This window comes from Pongo pygmaeus, chromosome 13 (assembly GCF_028885625.2).
Source record: "Pongo pygmaeus isolate AG05252 chromosome 13, NHGRI_mPonPyg2-v2.0_pri, whole genome shotgun sequence".
Classification (NCBI taxonomy): Eukaryota; Metazoa; Chordata; class Mammalia; order Primates; family Hominidae; genus Pongo; species Pongo pygmaeus.
Genome location: NC_072386.2, coordinates 18,343,966 through 18,368,353, shown reverse-complemented (window position 1 = coordinate 18,368,353; position 24,388 = coordinate 18,343,966). Strand labels below are relative to the sequence as shown.

Sequence of the window (24,388 nt, the reverse complement as noted above, 5' to 3'; positions counted from 1 at the left end):
GGTCAGGAGATCGAGACCATCCTGGCTAACACGGTGAAACCCTGTCTCTACTAAAAATACAAAAAAAATTAGCTGGACATGGTAGTGGGCACCTGTAGTCCCAGCTACTTGGGAGGCTGAGGCAGGAGAATGGCGTGAACCTGGGAGGCGGAGCTTGCAGTGAGCCGAGATCGCACCCCTGCACTCCATCCTGTGCTACAGAGCAAGACTCCATCTCAAAAAAAAAAGAAAGAAAGAAAGAAAGATATACATGTGACAAAGTCCTCATTTCTATAATTTGTCTTGTGGCTGTAGTTAGTGTTTATAATTAGCTTCTTCCTTTACCAGTTCAGTATTTCTGTTTCCTCCAGTAAGCCCTCCAGCACTACATGGCTCTTTGCTTTATGTGGTGGCCCAAACCTTCATTCCTGAAGGGTCTAGGCCATGAGTGTTCCTGCCTGGATTGGTTTGTTGTAGTTTTCCATCAACCTTAACCACCAGGCATGATAATATTGAAAGGTGCCTCGAGGGACCTCCTGTGTTGCAGACATACTCTTCTTTATCTCCATTGTGGAATAGTAGTCCAATTTTCTCTTGGTAGTCAGGATTAATCACCCCAACCAGCACAATAACTCCCTTCTTTGCCGGTTGATTCAGAGGCATGAGTAACCCAAAGTGGCCAGGTGACATTCTTAACTTCCAGTTCAGTAGAATCATTCTTGCGTCTCCTAGTGGGAGCATTCATCCCTCTGTTACTATAACCTCTAGGTAGTTACTATACCCTCTATAGTAGAGCATAAGATTGTGAAAACAGGAAGTCAACATTTGCTACTGAGTTGCTAGGGGTAATGGTGAGTGGTTTTCCAACACAACGAAGTCTTAGGCAGTATACCACTCCGAAATCGCTTGATCAGAGATTTCCAGCACTCACTGGGGGCAGTTCTGTAATTGTGGAGGCTGAGAATCTTCTGTCTTGTGTCTGTAAGACAGAGACCCAGGAAAGTTGGTGGTATAGTTCCAGTCTGAGTCCGAAAGCCTGAGAATCAGGAGCACTGATGGTGTAAGTCTGAGTTCAAGGACAGAAACCAAGCAATGTCCTGGATCAAGCAGTCAGGTGGGGAAAGAGAGAGGCAGGATTCTCACTTCCTCTGACATTTTTGTTCTATTCAAGTCCTCAGTGGATTGGATGGGGCCCACTCACATTGAGGAGGGCAATCTGCCTTACTCAGTACTCCAATTAAAAATTTAAAGAGATATATACTTCTTTTGAAAACACCCTCGCAGACATGCCCAGAAATGTTTAACCCACTATCTGGGCATCCTGTGGCCCAGTCAAGTTGACACATGATGGTAACCGTCACACTCATCCTCCTCCCTTCAATCTACTTTCTCACTGCCCCTCAGTGACTGGAGCCATTAGCACCTCTCTGCTTCACCTCTCATCTCATCTCTCAAAGCCACGTTTAAAATGTTACTGTATACATTACATGTCTTTGTGAAAATCAGTATGCTGAGCTATGGAGAAAAAAAGTATATCAGAGAAGTGTGAAACAAAATGTGAAATTTAAAATTTAAAGCATTACATGAATTGTGGATTATCAAAATTCACTTAAAATATTTCCATAGGTAAAAGAGAATGCTTGATTATGTCACATTTAAATAATTACTGTTCTTTAGTTTTTATTTTAATGGGGACAATTTACATTAAGCACTGGTAAAGCAATTTCAAAATTTCTGTAGGTGAAAACAACAAAGGGGCTAGGCACAGTGACTCATGCCTGTAATCCCAGCACTTTGGGAGGCCGAGGTGGGTAGATCATGAGGTCAGGAGTTTGAGACCAGCCTGGCCAACATGGTGAAACTTCTCTACTAAAAATACAAAAATTAGCCGGGTGTGGTGGCGGGTGCCTGTAATCCCAGCTACTTGGAAGGCTGAGGCAGGAAAATTGCTTGAACCTGGGAAACAGAGGTTGCAGTGAGCTGAGATTGTGCTGCTGCACTCTAGCCTGGGTGACAGAGCAAGACTCCGTCTCAAAAAAAAAAAAAAGAAAAAAGAAAAAAAAAGGATTATTTCTCATTCATGCTAGATGTCCAGTGAGGGTGAATGGGGAGCTCTGTTTCACACTGACACTCAGGAGTCTAGGCTGACAATGGCTCCATCCTCTTGTCACTGCTTCTGGTGGAATTTGTGGCCTTTCTGGTCGCTGCAGCAGGAGAAAGAGAACAGAGAACCACACTGGGACTTTGACAGCATCGGCCTCACTTTTGCTCACATTTCATTGATCAGAACTAGTCATGAGGCCCTGCATAATGTTAAGGGCTGGGAAATACAGGCTTGCCTATGCACAAGCATCACTACTGCCCAGCAGAGTCTTTTTTTTTTTTTTTTTTTTTTTTTTTTTTAAGACAGAGTCTCGCTCTGTCACCCAGGCTGGAGTGCATTGGTGCCATCTCAGCTCACTGCAAGCTACACCTCCTGAGTTCATGCCATTCTCCTGCCTCAGCCTCCCGAGTAGCCCACCACCACACCCAGCTAATTTTGTTTTTGTATTTTTTGTAGTAGAGACGGGGTTTCACCGTGTTAGCCAGGATGATCTCCATCTCCTGACCTCATGACCTGCCTGCCTTGGCCTCCCAAAGTGCTGGGATTGCAGGTGTGAGCCACCACGCCCAGCCTGCCCAGCACAGTCTTGTTAAACAGCTCTCATGTCCTGTGGAGTCCTATCATGACACATGGGAACGTGTGTCATGATAGGACTCCACATATAGGACTCTACATACAGGAGTAAAGGAGAGACATGAGTTGATCACTGAAATGAAGATGAAGGACAGGGTGAACCTCAGAGCCTGAGGTTGAAGCTCGTCTGTGATATCAGCAAGCATGTGGAAAGAACACACTCTCCTGGTGGAGGCACATGTGGAGGCTTTGATGGGCAATGAGGAGGATTTAGGACAGCTGTGAGCAGTTCTGCTTTTTTTTTTTTTTTTTTTTTTGAGACGGAGCCTCGCTCTGTCTCCCAGGATGGAGTGCAGAGGCTGGATCTCGGCTCACTGCAAGCTCCGCTTCCTGGGTTCATGCCATTCTCCTGCCTCAGCCTCCCGAGTAGCTGGGACTACAGGCACCCGCCACCATACCCGGCTAATTTTTTGTATTTTTAGTAGAGACAGTATTTCACCGTGTTAGCCAGGATGGTCTGGATCTCCTGACCTCGTGATCCGCCCACCTCAGCCTCCCAAAGTGCTGGGATTACAGGCGTGAGCCATCGCGCCCAGACTGTTGGGTCACATTTTATAATACATTTGCTGAGGTCTATTTTGTGATCTGTGAGTACGTACTGTGGTGGTGGCAGTAAAATACGTCAGTGGGGATTTTCCTGCAGAGCCCTTGATCCATGCGGGGTGTATCACAATTGCACAGTAAATACTGAGGATTCATTTCATTGAGAAGAAAGAAAAATCTGATAAGAAATAAAGTGAACCGATAAATATTTTCTCTACATATGTGTGGTAGACAGAATTCGCAATGTAACCCCATGATTTCACACCCGAATCCCCCAGAGCCCATGAGAACAGGGAATCCCATGACTATGTTGAGTCATATGGCACAGTTCACTGTAGAGTAGGGAGACTATCTGGTGGGCCTAATGTCATCACACAATTTAGGAGAAGAGTGTTTTTTTTTGACTGGTAGAAGAAGTCAGAGAGATTCAGAGTATGAGAATGACTCAGTGTGTACTGCTGTTCAGAAACAGAGGGAGACAAGACAGCAGGAATGAGGGTGGCCTGAAGGGTACAAGGCAGGTCCTGGCTGGCAGCCAACAAGGAAACCAGGACCTCAGTCCTCCAATGTCAGGAACTTTATCCTGCCAATAGCAGGAGTAAACTTGGAAGAGGAGCCTGGGGTCTAGGGAAGAAAACATTAACTTACATCTTTATTTCAGCCTTGTGAGACTGAGCAGGCAGTCCAGCCACTGCATCCTGGAATTCTTGCCATTATCATACCCGTATGTGAAATAATAAAACCATGTGTTAGCTTCTGTATTGAATAAACTGAATAAACTTCTCAACTTTGCTTTCCTTCTCCAGTTTCCTCTCCCCATCCCTGCAGTATCATTCTTCATGGAAGACATATTAAATGTCTCTTTAAAACAACATTGCTTTGAAATATAAAAAACAGCATATGTCAACTGTTTTTTTACAATAAGAAGTACTATAACCAGACATTTTTTTAAAAAAAGATATTATCCTGCTTAGCTCACAAAAACGTTTTGGTTATTTGGGCTGTTAAATTTTACGGGTCATGTTCAGTAAATCAATTAGGTTCTTAAGAAATCTCCTGAAGATTGTCAGGTTGAAGAGGTCATAACCCAGGAGGAAATAAGCCTGCACTCCTAAGACAATCAGTGCTTCTGATAAGAAAAGCGGCTGACAGATAAGGTGGGAAGATTGGCCTCACCTCATGGGGCAGCTCTGCTGTTCTTGCCCATTCTGATGTTTTTGGATAACAAGGAAAGTGTATTCAATTTTTTGGCTCCCCCTTTTAAAAAAGCAGTGGAAGCCTGTAATCAAAGACAATCATGTTGGGGTTCAGTAGGAGTCACCCCATCACATTCATCACACTCATCAACCAAAGGGAGGAGGCCTCTTCCTGAGTTCCTGCTTGAGGAACATGGCTGGAAAAGTAGGGAGAATGGAGGCTGATGCCAAAAACAAAAACAGGAAAGAGAAAGAAATGCCTCTTTAGTGCATCAAAACACTCTATTTAATCTGTGCATGTAGGTGGGGAAAGCATTTGTCCATTTTTAATTTCTGTAGTTAATCCAGGAGCCTCCAGAATAGGCTTATGGTTTGGAGTGCCCTTGAATGGTGACAAGAGTATGTTTTATTTGCATGGCTCTCCCCACTTTACCAACTACTTTCTCATAGGAGTCGCTTGTTTCTCACCTATGAAATTGTTAGAGGGTTTTGTTAACTTTTCAGTCTTGAGATTAGAAGAGGCTTTAATGTGCTGGAAGCGCAACTGCACTTTTGATTCATGAATTTTTTTTTTTTTTTTTTTTTTTTGAGACAGAGTCTTGCTTTGTCGCCCAGGCTGGAGTGCAGTAGCACGATCTTGGCTCACTGCAAGCTCCGTCTCCTGGGTTCAGCCATTCTCCTGCCTCAGCCTCCTGAGTAGCTGGGACTACAGGCGCCTGCCACCACGCCCGGCTAAATTTTTTTTTGTATTTTTTTAGTAGAGATGGGGTTTCACCGTGTTAGTCAGGATGGTCTCGATCTCCTGACCTCGTGATCTGCCCACCTCAGCCTCCCAAAGTGCTGGGATTACAGGCATGAGCCACTGCACCCAGTCGATTCATGAATTTTCTATTCAGTTTCCAGCCTCTTCTGGAACACATTCAACAATGGAGAGCTCCCTTCCTTTTGTAACTCTGGAGAGTTCAAGTAATCCATTTATTGTTTGCTAGAAAATATAACCTTTTGAAAATATTTTCTTACTTTCTATTTTATTATTTATTTATTATTATTATTATTTGAGATGGAGTCTCGCTCTGTCACCAGGCTGGAGTGCAGTGGCACAATCTCGGCTCACTGCAACCTCTGCCTCCTAGGTTCAAGCAATTCTCCTGCCTCAGCCTCCCAAGTAGCTGGGACTACATGTGTGTGCCACCACGCCCAGCTAGTGTGTGTGTGTGCGTGTGTGTGTGTGTGTGTGTTTGGTAGAGACGGGGTTTCACCGTGTTGGCCAGCATGGTCTCATTCTCTTGACCTCCTGATCCACCTGCCTTGGGCTCCCAAAGTGCTGGGATTACAGGTGTGAGCCACCGCACCCAGCCCATTTTAGCTTTTAACTGTCTGCAACAAAGACAGAAAATGACATCAACCTAAATCATTCCTGTGAGAGTTCAGGACCATCATCTCCTAAACTTTGGAGTGTCTGATTCCCTCTAGCCAATATGCAATGAGATTTCAGGCAAGTATTGTTTGAGGTTGACAGTAACTGTATCCAAAAGTTATCTTCCTAAACATATACAATCATTTTAGAAATAAATGCCTACATTTTCTTTGATTACCTGGGCTAACTGATGAAATTGTCCTTTCTGCCTCACCTTACAAAGGTACTTTACAAAGTTTGGGATTAATGTTGAGATGGGAAATCAACCCCTACTAGATGCAAAAAAGCAGAGCTCACTGCCTGAAAATGTGAGGTGTGAGGCTATTCAATGGTTGTAAAAAATAAAAATAAAAAATAAAAAAGATCAATGAAGGTGGACTTAGAAGGACCAGTGTCCAGGCAGCTCTGCTGTGGGAACTTTAGAATCAGGGTCATGGGAATGAGGAAGGAAAATGACTTGGGTGTATTCCACAGAGTGGATCCTGTTTTCAGAAAATGCTTTCATTTATTTTTGCATTTGACAGTTTATACTCAAGAATAAAATAGTCACCTCAAGAGCGTTAGGGAAGCGGAAGCCTAGGAGAGCCAGAGTGACACTATTTTAACATCAACTCCATCTTTAAGTTAGCAAGGTACATTCCTTGCCAGTCATGACTCATGGTCCTGACATGTTTACAGCTAAGGAAAGAGCTTGGTAATGCCTGCAAGGACAAACTCCTACAATAACAGGCAGTCCAGATGTCCCAATGCCCATAACAATATATGCTTTCAAGATAATTATAGTTATGCTTTGATGTACTCATACACTAAAATGTCAAGGATCATTTTCTTTAAATCAATAGAATAATAAATTTTGTCATTCTGTCAGCCCACCTGCACATAGGCACAGCTTAGTTTATTCTTTACATAAAGAAGACGTCTATGTAAGAAAAACTTAAAACAAAGATGGGGCATTCCTGTTCTTGCTTTCTGAGGGTACCTTACTCCATAACCTAGAGGCTTTCAATAAACTCTCCCCTCCCACTTTATTCTACAACTCACCTTGAATTCTTTCCTGTGTGAGATCCAAGAACACTCTCTTGGGGTTTGTATCAAGATCCCTTTTCTGGTAAAAAAGAGGATGCAAAAATTCAGCTACAACAAAAATAGACATGGATTATTTTTCCTAAAAAGATTCTACTTGTCTGTTGCCATTGGAGGAATGTATCCGATGTTGTCAAATGTCAAACAAGACTCAGAGGACCTAATCACTCATATTTTGGTAGCTGGTTCTCTTTGGAATACAGAATTTTAAAAGGCTTGAAGCAGTACTCTTGAGTGATGTGGAGAGTAGATAGATGATGGAGAGTAGATAGAATGATTTAGGTCTGTGCCATTTTCTTCTTTCTTGCAGAGAGTTAAAAGATAAAATGGAAAGTGAGAAAATATTTTCAAAATAATTACTCTGTTTATATTCACAATATAACCTTTTCACAATAATAATTCTTCTTCCTCTTCTTCTTCTTCTCCTTCTTCTTCCTCCTCTTCCTCCTCCTCTTCTTCCTCTTCCTCTTCTTCTTCTTCTTCCTCTTCTTCTTCTTCCTTCTTCTTCTTTCTTCTTCTTCCTTCTTCTTCTTCTTCTTCTTCTTCTTCTTCTTCTTCTTCTTCTTCTTCTTCTTCTTCTTCTTCTTCTTTCTTCTTCTTTCTTTTTCTTCTTTCTTCTTCTTCTTTCTTCTTCCTTCTTCTTTCTTTTTTCACGGAATCTTGCTCTGTCGCCAGGCTGGAGTGCAGTGGTGCAATCTAGGCTCACTGCAAGCTCTGCCTCCTGGGTTCTCGCCATTCTCCTGCCTCAGCCTCCCGAGTAGCTGGGACTACAGGCACCCACCACCATGCCCAACTAATTTTAGTATTTTTAGTAGAGATGAGGTTTCACCATGTTGGCCAGGCTGGTCTCCATCTCTTGACCTCGCACTTCACCCACCTTGGCCTCCCAAAGTGCTGGGATTACAGGCATGAGCCACCGTGCCCAGCCAATAATTACTCTTTTTATATTCCAGGAGAAAAGTTGGGATCATGGATAAATGACTTGCCCCAACTCCGGACAATGAAGCAATGGCAACCTGTTAACACATCTTAATTTTGGGTATTTCTTAAAGTTTTATTTTTGTTTTCACCTTTCTACCCTCCTACTTTTCCCATGAGAATGGGTGTGGTTACTCATTTGCTTGCACAAATCTCATTCTTGTATCCAGTTATCACCTTCAGTAGTCTCAGGTGGTCCTAGTTAACCAGCTTCTCCAGACGCAGCTGTTCACCTTTTGTCCATTCAGCATCCAAGGTGAGTCTTCAGCACTGTCTGATGCTCCAGCAATTTATTCTGGCAGTGCTCTTATAAGATGGATAGTGGGAGCAGGACAGGCCAGATAGAGTCAGGGTCAGATGACCACCTGATGGGGAGGATCTTCATCCACAGACCCTTCTCAGTGTTTGGGGGATTCTTCCTCCTTTTTTATTCCTGTATTTAATCTGGGTTCAGTCATTAGGTGTTTCTTTCATAGAGGAATTTTAATGGTATAAGGGTAAGCTTTGTTTTAGGGTTCATGAAAGTGGCATATGTGCTGAGGAGGCCTAGGCAATCAGGGTTTTTAGGTCTTATTTTCATGGGGACCCAGTAATCATCCCCCAGCCAGGGCTGGAAATCCCCAGGCCAGGTTATATCATACTGCTAAGTGACACATAGTGTAGGTCCCATGAGATGTTTGAGTGCGCTTTATGGCCATCATTAATCTTACAGGTATGATATGTTTCTTATTGTACCATACAACAGTCATCCACACTTCTCATCCGCATTCTTGCAGCAATCGAATCTTCTCATACAACAGTGAAGTAAGATTACCATTCAGCCTTTGTTGTGATGACTGCCCACCTGCTACTTTAAGTTTAGCTGTGTGTGGTACTATGATTACTCTTCCTTTCAAGAACAGCATTTTCTTTCCTTTGGGATTAATGATTGCTTGTTTGGGGGGGCTATACTTTCTTTTTATACATTATTACTAATATTTAAACCAAATTTCTCTTAACCTGGGTTTTCTCTAAAAGCAGAGCCTAGTACAAAGGTATGTAGGCATTTTATTTTATTTGGGAAGTGACTGTAGGATACAGTAATATGAGGGCCTGGAGAACATGACAGAGAGAAGGAAAAGCCAATTAAAAAATACACAGGGTCAGGAGATCGAGACCATCCTGGCCAACATGGTGAAGCCCCATCTTTACTAAAAATACAAAAATCAGCCGGGTGTAGTGGCAGGTGCCTGTAATCCCAGCTACTTGGGAGGCTGAGGCAGGAGAATTGCTTGACCCCAGGAGGAGAAGATTACAGTGAGCCGAGATTGCGCCACTGCACTCCAGCCTGGCAACAGAGCAAGACTCTGTCTCAAAAAAAAAAAAAAATACATAGGGGTTCACCTCTGCAGATAGGGCTGAATACTGCTGGAACTGTTTGAGGAACTACATGAAATGCATCCTCTTGATGGCTACTGTATTCCAACAGAAGCAGGTTGTTTCTTTGGAGTTAATGCCTCTCAACTCCCAGGTTATGCAGGCCTGAGTGCTGTGTCCTGAGAAATTTCAGTAAAGCTCATTGCAGAAAGCATTCAGGGTAGTGCAGCCATGGCTGAAGTCAAAGGGGGTTGAGAGGACCTGAGATGGGACACATGTTGGGGGAAAGGCAGCTATCTAGAGCTGGGAGGGGGACCTGGTAATGTGACTCCTGGCAATGTCCTTTACACGGCCCTTTCTCTCAAGTGTACCTAATGTCATCAATTCCTGAACTTTGGGAGTGGGACCATTTCGTATAATTCACACCTCTTCTACACGTGATATAACTACTAAGTCAACGGCATATATCCATCTTTTTTTCTAGATCCCCAAGTTCCTGTTTTCTCTTCTTTCATCCTTATGGGTTTATTATGTTTTTTACAAAGACAACCCCCTTATTGTCATCTTAGTGGCATTTCAGGGGTAAGTCGAATGAAAGGCATGCTTCCTATCTACTCTCTTGAATCTACATATACTCTTTTGGGTTTTAAACCTTTTTAGAGAAAAAAACTTCAGTGGTATATGCCTCTTAAAAAAGATCTTACATGAATAGGCCAAAAAAACTCAGTTTTTGTCAAGCTAATTATTGAATTTTAACCAAACAAAACCAGCCAACTTGCTATATAATTATTTTAATAGGGCGTACACTGTATGCTTTTTGTTTCTGCACATTTTTACACTTGCAGATATTATACACGGAATTTTATATTCTTCCTGTTCAGTTAATATTCTGTTTATATCTTCTCTTTTCTACATGATTAAAAAAATGTTATTAGGCCGGGCGCAGTGGCTCACGTCTGTAATCCCAGCACTTTGGGAGGCCGAGGCAGGTGGATCACGAGGTCAGGAGACCGAGACCATCTTGGCTAACACGGTGAAACCCCATCTCTACTAAAAATACAAAAAATTAGCCGGGCGTGGTGGCGGGAGCCTGTAGTCCCAGCTACTCGGGAGGCTGAGGCAGGAGAATGGCGTGAACCCGGGAGGCGGAGCTTGCAGTGAGCTGAGATCGCGCCACTGCACTCCAGCCTGGGCGATAGAAGGAGACTCCGTCTCAAAAAACAAACAAACAAAAATTATTCTACACCCCTCTTCTATCCTATTTCCTGTTTTTACATCAGCTCTCCCCTCCTGCTTCTGAGTCTCCAGTGTCCTTTATACCACGCTGTACCTTTACCTACTCATATTAGCTTATAAGTGAGAATATGTGGTTTTGGTTTTCTATTCTGAGTTACTTCACATTTCAAATGGAATTGTTTTCTTAACTTCATTCACTTAGTGCTCACTGCGAGTGTATAGAAATACAATTAATTGTTTAATATTGATTTTTATCCCTCAAAATTGCTGAACTCATTTATTAGGTCTAATCGTTTTCTGGGGTATTCTTTTGGATTATATGTATACAAAATTTGGGTAATCTGTAAGTAACTGATGTTACAATCTGTTGTGCTCATTCAATACTTTTCCCTAAGCCCAATCACACATTAAACAAACACAGAGTTCCTTTTAGTTCCTGCCTAAGCACTGAGTTTTTATAATGAAAGGTGGGAAGATATGTTCTATAAGAAAAGGTTTTTTAAAAAAACAGTTTTATTGAGATATAATTTTACATTCCATAATATTCACCCATTTAAAGTATGTAATTTAATATTTTTTACTATATTCACAGTTTTGTAAAGCCATTACCATTATTCAACTTTAGAATACTTTTATTTCCCTTAAAAGAAACCCCATCCCCATTAGCAGTCACTTGCTATTCTCCTCTCCTTCCCCACTTCACCAACTCCTCACCTCTCTACCCGAAGTAACCACTAATCTACCTGCTTATTCTGGGCATTTAATAGAATGGAACCATGCAATATATGGTCTTTTGTGGCTGGCTTCTTTTACTTTGTATAATGCTTTCAAGTTTCATCTATGTGGTAGCCTATATCAATACTTCTTTTATTTTTAAGACAGAATAATCTTTCATTGTATTTATGTACCACATTTTATTTATCCATTCATCAGGATAAATGGGCATTTTGGACATTGGGTTGTTTCCACTTCTGGCTGCTATGAACATTCATGGGCACTTTTTTTTTTTTTGAGAGAGTCTTGCTGTGTCGCCCAGGCTGGAATGCAGTGGCATGATCTCCGCTCACTGCAAACCTCTGCCTCCTGGGTTCAAGTGATTCTTCTGCCTCAGCCTCCCGAATAGCTGGGACTACAGGCACGTGCCACCATGCCTGGCTAATTTTTGTATTTTTAATAGAGATGGGGTTTCACCATATTGGCCAGGCTGCTCTCAAACTCCTGACCTCATGATCTGCCCGTCTTGGCCTCCCAAAGTGCTAGGATTACAGGTGTGAGCCACCATGCCCGGCCTATGTACTCGTTTGTGTGTGTGTGAACATGTTTCACACCTAATGGTGGAATTATTGAATCGTATTGTAATTCTATCTTTAATTTTTTGAGGAATTGTCAGTTTTCCACAATGGCTGCATCATTTCACATATTTATCAACAGTGTATGAGGGTTTAAATGTCTTCAAATCCTTGCCAAAAGTTTTCACTGTCTGCCTTTTCGATTATAGCTGTCTTTGTAGACGTGATTTTGATTCACATTTCCGTAATGAATAGTGATGTTGAGCCAGTTTTCATATGTTTGTGGATATTTGTACATCTTCTTTGGAGAGATGCCTATTTAAATCCTTTGCCTATATTGTATTTGGATTATTTGCCTTGCTACTATTGAGAGTGGTATGATTCCTTTATATTCTGGATATAAGACCCTTATCAGATATATGGCATGCAAATAGTTTATTCATTTCTGCAAGTTTTGTCTTTTTTTGATGGTATTGTTTGTAGCACAAAACTTTTAAATTTTGGTGAAGTCAAATTTATTTTTTATTTCATTGCTCATGCTTTTGCTGTTGTACCTTAAAAATCTTTGCCTAAACCCAAGGTCAGAAAATTTCACTCCTCTATTTTCTTCTAAAAGTTTTACAGATTTTTATGCTTATACTTAGGTTTTTAATCTTTTTGAATAAACTTTTTGTGTATGGTGTGAGGTAGGGCATTGAGTTATCTAGCCACATTTGTTGAAAAGGCTCTTCTTTCTCCAATCACTTTTATTAGAACCCTTCTGAAAAATTCATTGGCTATAAATATAACAATTTATTTTTAGATTCTCAATTCTGTTCTACTGATCTATGTGTCTATTCTTATGGCCATACTACACTGTTTTTATTATTATAGATTTGTGTTATGTTTTAAAATCATTAAACGTGAATCCTTTAAATTTATTCTTTTTCAAAATTGTTTTGGGGATTCTTGGTCCCTGAATTTTCAGAACTTTTAAGATCAGTTTGTCAGTTTCTGAAAAAGAGCTAGCTAAGATTTTGATAGAGATTGTGTTGAATCTGTAGATCAGCTTACAAAGTATGGTCATTTAACAATATTAAGTCTTTGGGAGGCTGAGGCAGGAGAATCGCTTGAACTCGGGAGGCGGGGGAGGTTTCAGTGAGCCGAGATTGTGCCATTGCACTCCAGCCTGAGCAACAAGAGTGAAACTCTGCCTCAAAACAAACAAACAAACAACAACAACAACAAAAACAATATTAAGTCTAGGTAATATCTTTCCATTTATTTAGATCTTTAATTTCTTTTGAAACTGGTTTGTAGTTTTTAGAATACAAATCTTGCAATTCTTTTGTTAAATTATAGCTTAGTATTTTATTCTTTTTGATGTCATTTCAAATGGAATTGTGTATATATATATTTTTTACTTCAGTAGCTTTAGGGGTAGAAGTGGTTTTTGGATACATGGATGATTGTGTAGTGGTGAAGTCTGAGATTTTAGTACACCTGCCACCTGAGGAGTGTACATGGTACCCAATAAGCAGTTTTTTATCCCTTCTCCTTCTGAGTCTCCAATGTTCATCATACCATTCTGTATGCTTTTGCCTACCCATAGCTTAGCTTATAAGTGAGAACATATGGTATTTGGTTTTCCATTCCTGAATTACTTCACATGTCAAATGAAATTGTTTTCTTAATTTCATTCACTGAATGTTCATTGTTAATATATAAAAATAAAATTAATTTTTAATATTGATTTTTATCCTTCAAACTTGCTGAACTCAGTAGTTCTAATAGTTTTCTGGGGTGTTCTTTCGAATTATCTGTATACAAAACTTAGGTCATGTATAAGTAGAGATACTTTTACTTCTTCTTTTTCAATCTGGATATCTTTTGTTATTTTTGACTATCTTGGCTGGCCCATCCCTTGGAGGGGATTTTTATTGTACATTTTTTTATTAGCGAGATGTACCATATACATTTTCCTACAGTAATTTTGAACTAATTATTCTTATAGACATCTGTATATTTTCTACTTTTTAGATTTCTTTCTGACTTATGGGGAAATGAAGCACATGTTTATTAATTTCCATATTTTTCTAGATATTTTTGATGTTGTTTTTATTTTTCTCCAGATTAATGGCTTCCTTGTCAGAAAATATCTGTAGATTTTCCATCATTTGAAATTTGTTGAGATTTTATTTATGGCTCAGTGTATGCTTCTTTTTAAATAAGTGTTCTGTATGTGCTTGAAAATGATGTGTATTTTGGCAGCATTTGATTGAGTGACAGTTTTATGAGGTTCAAATCTTCTAAATCCTCTTAGTTTCTTCTATTAATTAGTGATAAAAATGTGTTAAAAATAAAAATAATCAGAGTAGAGGATTTTCTTTGTAGTTCTAGGGATGTTTTTATTTATGCGTGTTGACGCTAGGTAATTAGATGTATATATATTATAATTGTTGTATCTTCCTAATAGTAACATGTCTATATTAGCTTTTATGGTTAATATTTTCCTGGTATGCCTTTTTACTTTTTAAATCATTAACCTTTCTGTATCCTAATGTTTTATATATATCTTGTGAAAACAGTAGCAAATTGGGTTTTGTGTTATAGTCAGTTCATTTTTACTTTAAAATAAATAGTTTAGTCAATTTATGTTTAAAACAGTTACTGATATATATAGGTGTGTATTTTCCATTATATCTGTGTTCGTAGTTTATCCGTGTTCCATTTCCTTTTATCTTAGGTTGTTTATATTTTCTTATCTAATTTCCCCCCTTATAATTTAGAAGTTGTATACTATTTTTATTTTTATTGTAATAATTATAACATAGATACTATATTAATATCCATATTGTTCAGAACAACAGAACCAACAGGACACACACACACAGTCTGAAAGCCAGCAGTCTTGAGACCCAAGAAGAATCCATTTTTCAGCTCAAGTCTGAAGGCAGTAAAAGACTCATATCCCAGCTCCAACAGTCAGGCATGAAAAAAAAGTTCAGCTTTTTTGTTCTGTTTAGGCCTTCAACTGATTGAATGAGGCCCATTCTCATTGGGGAGCACAATCTGCCTTACTCAGTCTACTGATTCAAATGTTAATTTAATCCAGAAATACTCTCACAGACACCTCCAGAATAATGTTTGGCCAAATGTCTGGGTACCATGTGACCCAATAAAGTTGAACACATAAAATTGAGCGCTACAGCACTTAATTGATCAGTGTCTCAGTTAATTTGTATCTAGACCTCATACCAAATGATAAAAGAGCATTAGAAGACTCTTTTACTTTATTTTCCTTCCTCTCTTTTTATTCTGCTGTTAATAAAATTTCATTTTTTATCTTAAACATTCTACAAGGTGATGCCTGTTTTTACATTTTTTATTGTGGTAAAATATGCATAACATACTTTTTATCATTGTAACCATTTGTGAGTATGCAGTTCAGTAGCATTAAATATATTTACAATGTTATAGAACTATTGTTCCTACTATCTACTCCAAAATTTTTTTTTTTTTTTGAGACGGAGTCTCGCTCTGTCGCCCGAGCTGGAGTGCAGTGGCACCATCTCGGCTCACTGCAAGCTCCACCTGCCAGGTTCACACCATTCTCCTGCCTCAGCCTCCGGAGTAGCTGGGACTACAGGCTCCCGCCACCACGCCCGGCTAATTTTTTGTATTTTTAGTAGAGACAGGGTTTCACCGTGTTAGCCAGGATGGTCTCGATCTCCTGACCTCGTGATCCGCCTGCCTCGGCCTCCCAAAGTGCTGGGATTACAGGCGTGAGCCACCGTGCTTGTCCCCTACACCAAAAATTTTTATTATCCTCAACATGAACTTTGTACTCATTAATCAATAAGTACCCATTTCCCCACTCCTTATCCTCTAGTAAGCTTGATTCTACTTTCTGTCTGTAAATTTGCGTACTCTAGGTACCTTATATACATGGCATTGTACGATATTTGTCCTGCTATATCTGCCTTATTAAACAAAGCATAATATTTTCAAGGTTCATTCATGTTGTAGCAAATATAAAAATTTTATTTCTTTTTATACCTGAATAGTATTCCATCACAATGCCACATATTCTTTATCTATTCATCTGTTGATGGACACTTGGATTGCTTCCACCTTTTGGATGTTAGGAATAATGCCGCTATGAACATTAGTACACAAATACCCGCTTTAGTCCTTGATTTCCATTGTTTTCTATACATACTTAGGAGAGGGATTGCTGAGTCGTTTGGTAGTCTTTAGATTAACTATTTGAGAAACTGCCAAATTATCTTACAAAGCAGTTGCACCCCATTTTACATTTCCACCCTTAATGCACAAGGGTTCCAATTTCTCCACATTCTCACGAGTATTTATTATTTTTCAATTATGATTATTATTATTAATTGTATAGCCATCTTTGTAGGTGTGACTTGGTATCTTGTTGTGGTTTTGATTTGTATTTTTCTATCTACTAATGATGTTGGACATCTCTTTATGTATTTATTGACTATTTGTAGGTCTTCTTTGGAGAAATGTTTATTCAAGTTGTCTGCCCATTTTTAAATGTTTGTTTGTTTGTTTTTTGTTGTTGAGTATTGCATTAGTCTGTTTTCACACTGCTATAAAGAACTACCCGAAACTGGGTAATTTATGAAGAAGGAGGTTTAATTGACTCACAGTTCTGCATGCTTAACAGGAAGCATGACTGAGAGGCCTCAGGAAACTTACAATCATGGCGGAATGTGAAGGGGAAGCAAGGACTTTCTTCACATGGTGGTAGGAGAGAAAGAGAGAGTGAAGGGGGAAGTGCCACACACTTTCAAACAACCAGATCTTGTGAGAACTCACTCATTAGCATGAGAACAGCAAGAGGGAAGTCCACCGCCATGATTCAGTCACCTCCCACCAGGTCCCCCCGACATGTGAGGATTACAATTCAACATAAGATTTGGGTGGAGACACAGAGCCAAACCATATCAAGTATTAAGAGTTCTTCATATAGTCTGGATATTAATCCCTTATCAGAATGTCTGAGATATTCTGATCTAAGAGTTCTTCATATAGTCTGAATATTAATCCTTTATCAGAATATCTGAGATCAGAAGCAGCAATTAGCAGTCAGAGAATAGGTCTCTGATATTTGGAGGACAGGATACTATTTGGCCACCCTGCCTCTGCAAGCTGAATGGAAACTGCTATTGGAATGCATGCACAGCTACCTGCCATGTGACTGGAGGTAAGGGATGGATAGTTGCTACTGTGCTAAGAGCTGAAATTGACAAAATTAATGCAATTTACCATCCAACATTTCCCTGGAAGTTGCAAACCTTTGACAGACTCTAGAGTTCCAAAAGAGTTACATCAGGCTGGGTGCAGTGGCTCACGCCTGTAACCCCAACACTTTGGGAGGCCAAGGCAGGTGGATCACCAGGTCAGGAGATCAAGAACATCCTGGCTAACACCGTGAAACCCCGTCTCTACTAAAAAATACAAAAAATTAGCCAGGTGTGGTGGCAGGCACCTGTAGTCCCAGCTACTCGGGAGGCTGAGGCAAGAGAATGGCATGATCCCAGGAGGCGGAGCTTGCAGTGAGCCGAGGTCGTGCCACTGAATGCCAGCCTGGTTGACAGAGCGAAGACTCTGTCTCAAAAAAAAAAAAAAGAATTACATCAGACATATTCTATCAATGCAATTGTGTCTAGTTGGGGGAGACAGTTTCCTGGTGCTTCTTAATTTGCCATTCCAGAATTCTCTCTCTCTTTCTTTATTTGTTATATCTGTTAAAATTTATATTTGTTAATCACTTTGGTTTCTTCTTTTTAGTCAGTTTAGATAATTTGTGTGTTTTAAGAAATTTATGCATTTATTTTAGGTTATTTGTTTGGCATACAATTGCTCACAGTACTCTTAATTCTTTATTTCTATAACATCACTAGTATTGTCCCCATTCTCATGTCTAATATTTGTCATTTGCATGTTTTCCCTTTTCTTCTTAGTCTTTCTAGGTAAGTTTGTCAATTTGGTTGATCTTTACAAAAAACCAACTTTTGATTTTATTGATTTTTCTCTATTGTTTTTCTATTCTCCATTTTGTTTTTCTCTGCTCTAATCTTTATTGTTTATTTCCTTCTAGATTTGAGTTTAATTTGTTCTTTATTTCCTCATTCTTTAAGGTGGAAAGTTAAGTTACTGATTTGGAATGTCCTTTTCAATATAGTTATTTATAGCTATAAATTTCCCTGTGAGCACAGCTTTCACTGCATCCCACAAGCTTTGATATGTTGTGTTTTCATTTTCATTCATCTCTTTTCTAATTTCATTTGCAATTTCTTTTTTGATCCATTGGTTGTTTAAGAATGTGTTGTTTAATTTCCACAGATTTTTGAATTTTTTAGTTTTCCTTCTTTAAAAATATTTTTAATAGTATACTCTATTTAGCTTAATATATTCTTAGTATTATCATACCATTCCAATACATCATCAATGAAAGAAATTAATATCGAGATATCTTACATTCTTTCTTTTGTACTAATGATACAGGAGGGGGGCAGGGCAGTGCTGGGTAGAGAAGGGTAAGGTCCCTGGCTAGGGCTCCACCCTCAGGCCCATGCCCATGGGCCTAGGTGAGGACAGATATTTCTGCTTTTGTTCCCATGTGTTGCATTTTTCAAGACCACCTTGGCCTGCCATGCCCTCATCCTGTGCTTATAAAACCCTGAGACCTTAGCGGGCAGAGACACGGAAGCTGGACATCAAGAGGAACACAAACCAGTGGAGGAACACTCAAATGGCTGGACATTGAGAGGAACACACAGGCAGAAGAACACTTTGGCAGACACCAGTGGAATGACGAAACGCTGAGGGGAATTCAGTCAGAGAGTCTGGCCACTGAGCGGCTCCACTCCAGGGGAAAACCACCTTCCCACTCCATCCCCCCTCTGGCTCCCCTCCATCTGCTGAGAGCTACTTCCACTCAATAAAACCTTGCACTCATTCTCCAAACCCACGTGTGATCTAATTTTTTTGGTACACCAAGGCAAGAACCCAGGATACAAAAAGCCCTCTGTCCTTGAAATAAGGCACAGCGTCTAATTGAGCTAATTAACACAAGCCACCTGCAGACCGCAAAACTGAAAGAGTTAACTGTAATATATGCCCATTGGGGCTTCAGAAGTTGTAAACACTCAACTCTAGAGGCTGCCATGGTGCCAGCACTTCCCATGACCTGCCTGTCTGCATGGTTCCCCTAGAGGTACGAGTAGCAGGGCACCAAAGAAGTGAGCCACACCCCCATCACACACCCTGCTGGGGGATAAGGAAACTTTTCCCATTACACTAAGTTTTTGAAATGCAGTGTCCATTTCATGTAATAGCACATCTCCATTTTTTTTTGTTTGCTTTCTGTTATTGATATCTAACTTCATCCTGTTGTGGTCTGAGAAGATACCATTTGTATGGCAACTATCTTCTAAAATCTATTGAGATTTAATTTGTGGCCTAACATATGGTCTGTCTTGGAGAAATGTCTCATGTGCCTTTAAGAATTTGTTTGCTGTTGTTGTTGGGTGGAGTATTCTGTGTATGCCTCTTAGATCCACTTGATTTATAGTGTTGTTCAAGTCCTCCATTTTCTTACATATCTTCTGTTTGTTATATATTTCTTATTGAATGTGTGGTGTTGAAGTCTCCAACTATTATTATTGTAGAATTGCATATTTATCTTTTCAGTTATGTCAACTTTTCTTTCATCTATTTTGAGGATCTGTTACTAGGTGTGTAAAATGCTATTGCTTTTCAATTGCCAACGTTCACTTAGATTAACTCCTATATTTATCAGTCTCAGTGCTTTAATTATTCTTGCATTCTGGAACATCCATCTGTTGTCACTTCCCTTCTTTTTATAAGAAATTCCTTTAGTGATGTAGAATAATATGATCATGGCAAAATTTTCCTAGTTTTGTTTATCTGAGAGTATATTTGCCATCCTTTTATTGAATCATTGATATTTTTATCTCTGTGTTTCTTTGTAGGAGTCTTTTAAACTTCTACTTGGAAATAATTATAGGTTTGCAGAAAATTTCACAGATAACAGTTTCCTCATACCCTTCACTCAGTTCCCCTAATAGATGTATCTTACATAACTGTAGCACAATGTCAAAGTTTGGATTTTGACAATGGCATAATATGATTTGTATAGCTTTGTCATTTTATCATGTGTAGATTTGTGTAACCACCACAGCAATTAAAATACAGAAATACTCCATCATCACAGAGATCTCCCACACCACAGAGATCTCCCTCACCACAGAGATCTCCCTCACCACAGAGATCTCCCTCATGCAACCCCTTATTGTCACCTTCCTACCTCCATGATTCCTATCCCTTGAAAGCTCAAATTTCTTCTTCATTTGTGTACTTTTTTTGTGGGTTTTTTTATGAGAATCTTCTAAATTACACTATTTACATTTAATGTAATTATTGATATTTTAGACTTTAAGTCTCCTTTTTTTGTTTTGTGTCTATTCTTTGTTTCTTACATCTATGTTTTTCTTTCTCCTGTTTCACTGTGGGCTACTTCATTTTTTTTTTTGAATTCCATTTTTTTGTTATCTCTAGTGTTGCTGGGTATATCTCTCTGTATAGCTTTTTGGGAGTCCTTTAGGTATTAAATTATACATACATAACAGCATATTCTGCTGGTATCAATATTTTACCAGTTTGGTTAAAGTATAGAAATTATATCCCCTTTTGTGTCTCTTTCCCTCCTCCATTTATAATATAATGGTCTTGGCTGGGCACGGTGGCCCACGCCTGTATATCCCAACACTTTGGGAGGCCAAAGCGGGAAGATCACCAGGTCAGGAGATCAAGACCATCCTGGCTAACACGGTGAAACCCCGTCTCTACTAAAAAATACAAAAAATGAGCTGGGCGTGGTGGCGGGTGCCTTTAGTCCCAGCTATCCGGGAGGCTGAGGCAGGAGAATGGCATGAACCTGGAAGGCAGAGCTTGCAGTGAGCCAAGATTGTGCCACTGCACTCCAGCCTGGGTGACAGAGGGAGACTCTGTTTCAAAAAAAATAAATGATAATAATAATAATATAACGGTCTTAAATATTTTTTTCTACATACATCGAGAATCACATCAGATGTTATAATTTTTACTTCAATAGTCAAACATAATTTGGAAATTCAAGAGTAGAAGGAAAACCTGTATTTACCCAAAGCTTTGCTCTTTTATTGTTTTTTCTTTCCTCCTGATGTTCCACTTTATTCCTGAAGAATATTTGTGCTGGATATAGAATTCTAGACTGACAGTTATTTTCTTACAGCACTCCAGAAATGAGATTGACACACTGGCTATGTAGCCGTTTTGGGTTTTAGCTTGTGGATGGAAGTTTCTCTCTTTGAACTTTTCACCTCAGGCAGGTCCAGTACTACTACATTTTCCTCATAATAGCATCCCTAATTTCATAAAATAACTTATTTCTTAGTTTGTTTTCCATTTTTTGGTTAATAAAAGGAGTACCAAAGGATACAGATTTTTGTCTGTGTCAACTTTAGTTGTTTCTCATTTTGTATTATATAGTGTGGATCAGTTCAAGATGAATTTAAAGAAAGATATGATGATATATTCTTAATAATTTTTAAAAAGGTTATATACAAACTTATGCAGAATAAACTTATAGTAAATAATCTTATAAAAGGTATTTTGGAACTACTTTCAAAGCATATTTTAGTCGACTGATTAGTAGAATGCTCTCTCTTAAGTTTATAAAGCCCTGGAAATTCTTCTGTATGAGAAATGAAAACTCAACTAAGTTTTACAGATCTTCATTGATGCTTGACTTCTCTCAAAAAGGAAATGGTATAATAAAATGGAATGGGTTTATTTTGTACCAGCCATCATCTTAAAATCAGAAAGTAGTTAATTGTGAAACTGAAATATTGGTGAAACAGATGAGTTTCCATTTTTGATGATTTGCTCTATTGGCACGTATCATCTAAGAGTGGCTACATCCCAACAGTGGGAAAGTGCTAAGTAAAAACAATGATAAGAATGATCTAGTGATCTCACTTGAAAAAAGTGTAGTGGTCTCATCCTATAAAGTTTTGTATTTTTTTTTTTTTTGAGATGGAGCCTCCCTCTCTAGCCCAGGCTGGAGTGCAGTGCCATCTCGGCTCACTGCAAGCTCCACTTCCCGGGTTCACACCATTCTCCTGCCTGAGCCTCCCGAGTAGCTGGGACTACAGATGCCCGCCACCAAGCCCGGCTAATTTTTTTTTTGTATGTATAGTAGAGATGGGGTTTCACTGTGTTAGCCAGGATGGTCTCCATCTCCTGACCTGGTGATCTGCCTGCCTTGGCCTCCCAAATTGCTGGGATTACAGGTGTGAGCCACCATGCCCGGCCCTAAGAAGTATTTTTAAAACATCCTACTTTTCATTTCTGAAAAAAATTAAATAAAAAGCAGTTGACTTTAAACTCTTTAAAAAAACAGAAGAATCTGGGTATTTGTTTCTATTATTTGATATAAGGCAGAATCTTTTAGAAGGATTTAAACACTATTAAAGTCAGGAACGAACATGTAGGGAAAAACACAGCAGTATTTTTGGAGGATTAGATTTTATTTCATCCACAGAATGAAGATACTGCTGTGGAAAACTGGCTGGTCAATATGAGCTCCACTGAACTTTTGTTTTTGTTAACAATGTACCTCAGTAAGTATTTATTTAATATATCCAACACATGCCCTTGAAGCTATTTATCCAAATGTCCAGTAACAGAGAACTCAGAAGATGGTTATATAACACAGAAGAGAATAATCAAATTTAGCTATGATGAGTATATCTGAAGAATGTTAAATTCTATGTTATAACTTTAAATGTTATCAGTGAGAATAGTGTAAATAAACTTTATAGAAAAGGGAATAAATACATGAAAAACATTTGTATCCTATATAACAATAAATTGCCATTTACAGCTCCTACAAGTCAGTACTAAAACTACAAATATTCATGTAGAAAAATATTCAAATGATATGAACATGAAAAAAATCAGAAAATGTCATTGAAAAATTTTTCTTTTTTATTTTATAAACTTGTTTTTAATATCTTTCCCTTATTTTTTTTTGCATTTTCATCCAGCTTCTTGGGTTGAATGCTCAGTTTATTTGTTTTTGATTTCTCTAGTTACATAATAAATGCACTTAAGACTATGTTTGGATGATTATCATAACACAAGTTTGACTAATTAGCAGCATTTATCTTAATTGCAAAGGTTAGAATAATCTAAGTGCAGGACAGTTTTCTGGGTGGCCTTGGACCAACCCAGTTCTCTCCCCTTTCTCTTTTGTAGTTCTCAAGAATAACTGTAGAATGTACTGGGAATGCAACATCCTGAGAGAAGAAAGGACTGGCTAGAATAGCCCAGGTCCTGTTCCAGTTCCCTTGGAAACTGAATGTCTTTCAATGCTTTGTCCAGGGGGTAACTTCACCTTGGAGTATAAAACCCAGGGTGGGCTGCTTCTGCGGGTCCCTAGCTGAGGTACAAGTGTGGCATGCACAGACAGGACTACACCTCCCCCGAGCAGCTTTCCCCAGCCTTGGAGGACTAGTTTGCCATGAATCCCAGGTGCTGTTGGCCCTTGCTGCCTATCTGTAAGTAATAAATCCATGTACATGACTTGTGTGTGTTTGTGTTCTATCTCAGCAGACTCAGCCAAGTTGGTAACCAGTGTCATACCAAGTATGTAACTGTATATACAAATGCACAGATATTTTGATATTTAACATTGCAGGATCTTTCTTTTAAATGAGTTCTTAATTGTGTATCCCAGATCCAAGCTCTTCTCCCGACAAGCCTCTGGCATAGCAGTGAGGTTTGCTCTGTAAGCTGGAAGGTTTGCCCTGGAAGCCTCAGCTGGACACTGTACCCAAGCTTGTTAGGTATCCACTGTTTCAGCAGTGCTGAGAAAGAAAAGACCTCAAGCCCTCAAGGAGATCTTTTCATAACATAGCACTGTCTGCTTTTTGCATAATTAAATCATTTCTTAACTTACCAATTGACAGAAAATCACTACCAATACCATTCTATTCAACTTACATATTCCACCAAACCAGACATGGTTGAACATCAACAGGGAGCCACCCAGAGTGATCTGAGGAAAATAACCAAAACCAAATCCAAAAGATCTTTACACTATTTAATTGTAACTGTGCTGAGTTAAATTATTAGAATAAGAAATTTTATAACAGTTTATTTTAAAATTTTTATTTATTTATTTATTTATTGAGATGGAGTTTCACTCTTGTTGCCCAAGCTAGAATACAATGGCATGATCTTGGCTCAGTGCAACCTCTGCCTTCCGGGTTCAAGCGATTCTCCTGCCTCAGCCTCCCAGGTAGCTTGGATTACAGGCATGTGCCACCACACCCGGCTAATTTTTGTATTTTTAGTAGAGACGGGGTTTCGCCATGTTCACCAGGCTGGTCTCGAACTCCTGACCTCAGGTGATCCACCTGCCTGGGCTTTCTGAAGTGCTTGGATTACAGGTGTGAGCCACCACGCCTGGCCAACAGTTTATTTGAATCAT

At 39.3% G+C, this 24,388-nt stretch overlaps 1 long non-coding RNA gene across 1 annotated transcript in view; it reads left to right on the top strand.

The window, feature by feature from the left end:
• The window catches only part of LOC129044150 (uncharacterized), a 44,000-nt gene extending 20,523 nt beyond the window's left edge, over positions 1 to 23,477 (top strand). The window contains exon 4 of the long non-coding RNA XR_008504621.1: positions 23,152 to 23,477. This is a non-coding gene — a long non-coding RNA (uncharacterized LOC129044150). The remainder of the gene's footprint in view (positions 1 to 23,151) is intronic.
• Positions 23,478 to 24,388: the final 911 nt, after the last annotated feature.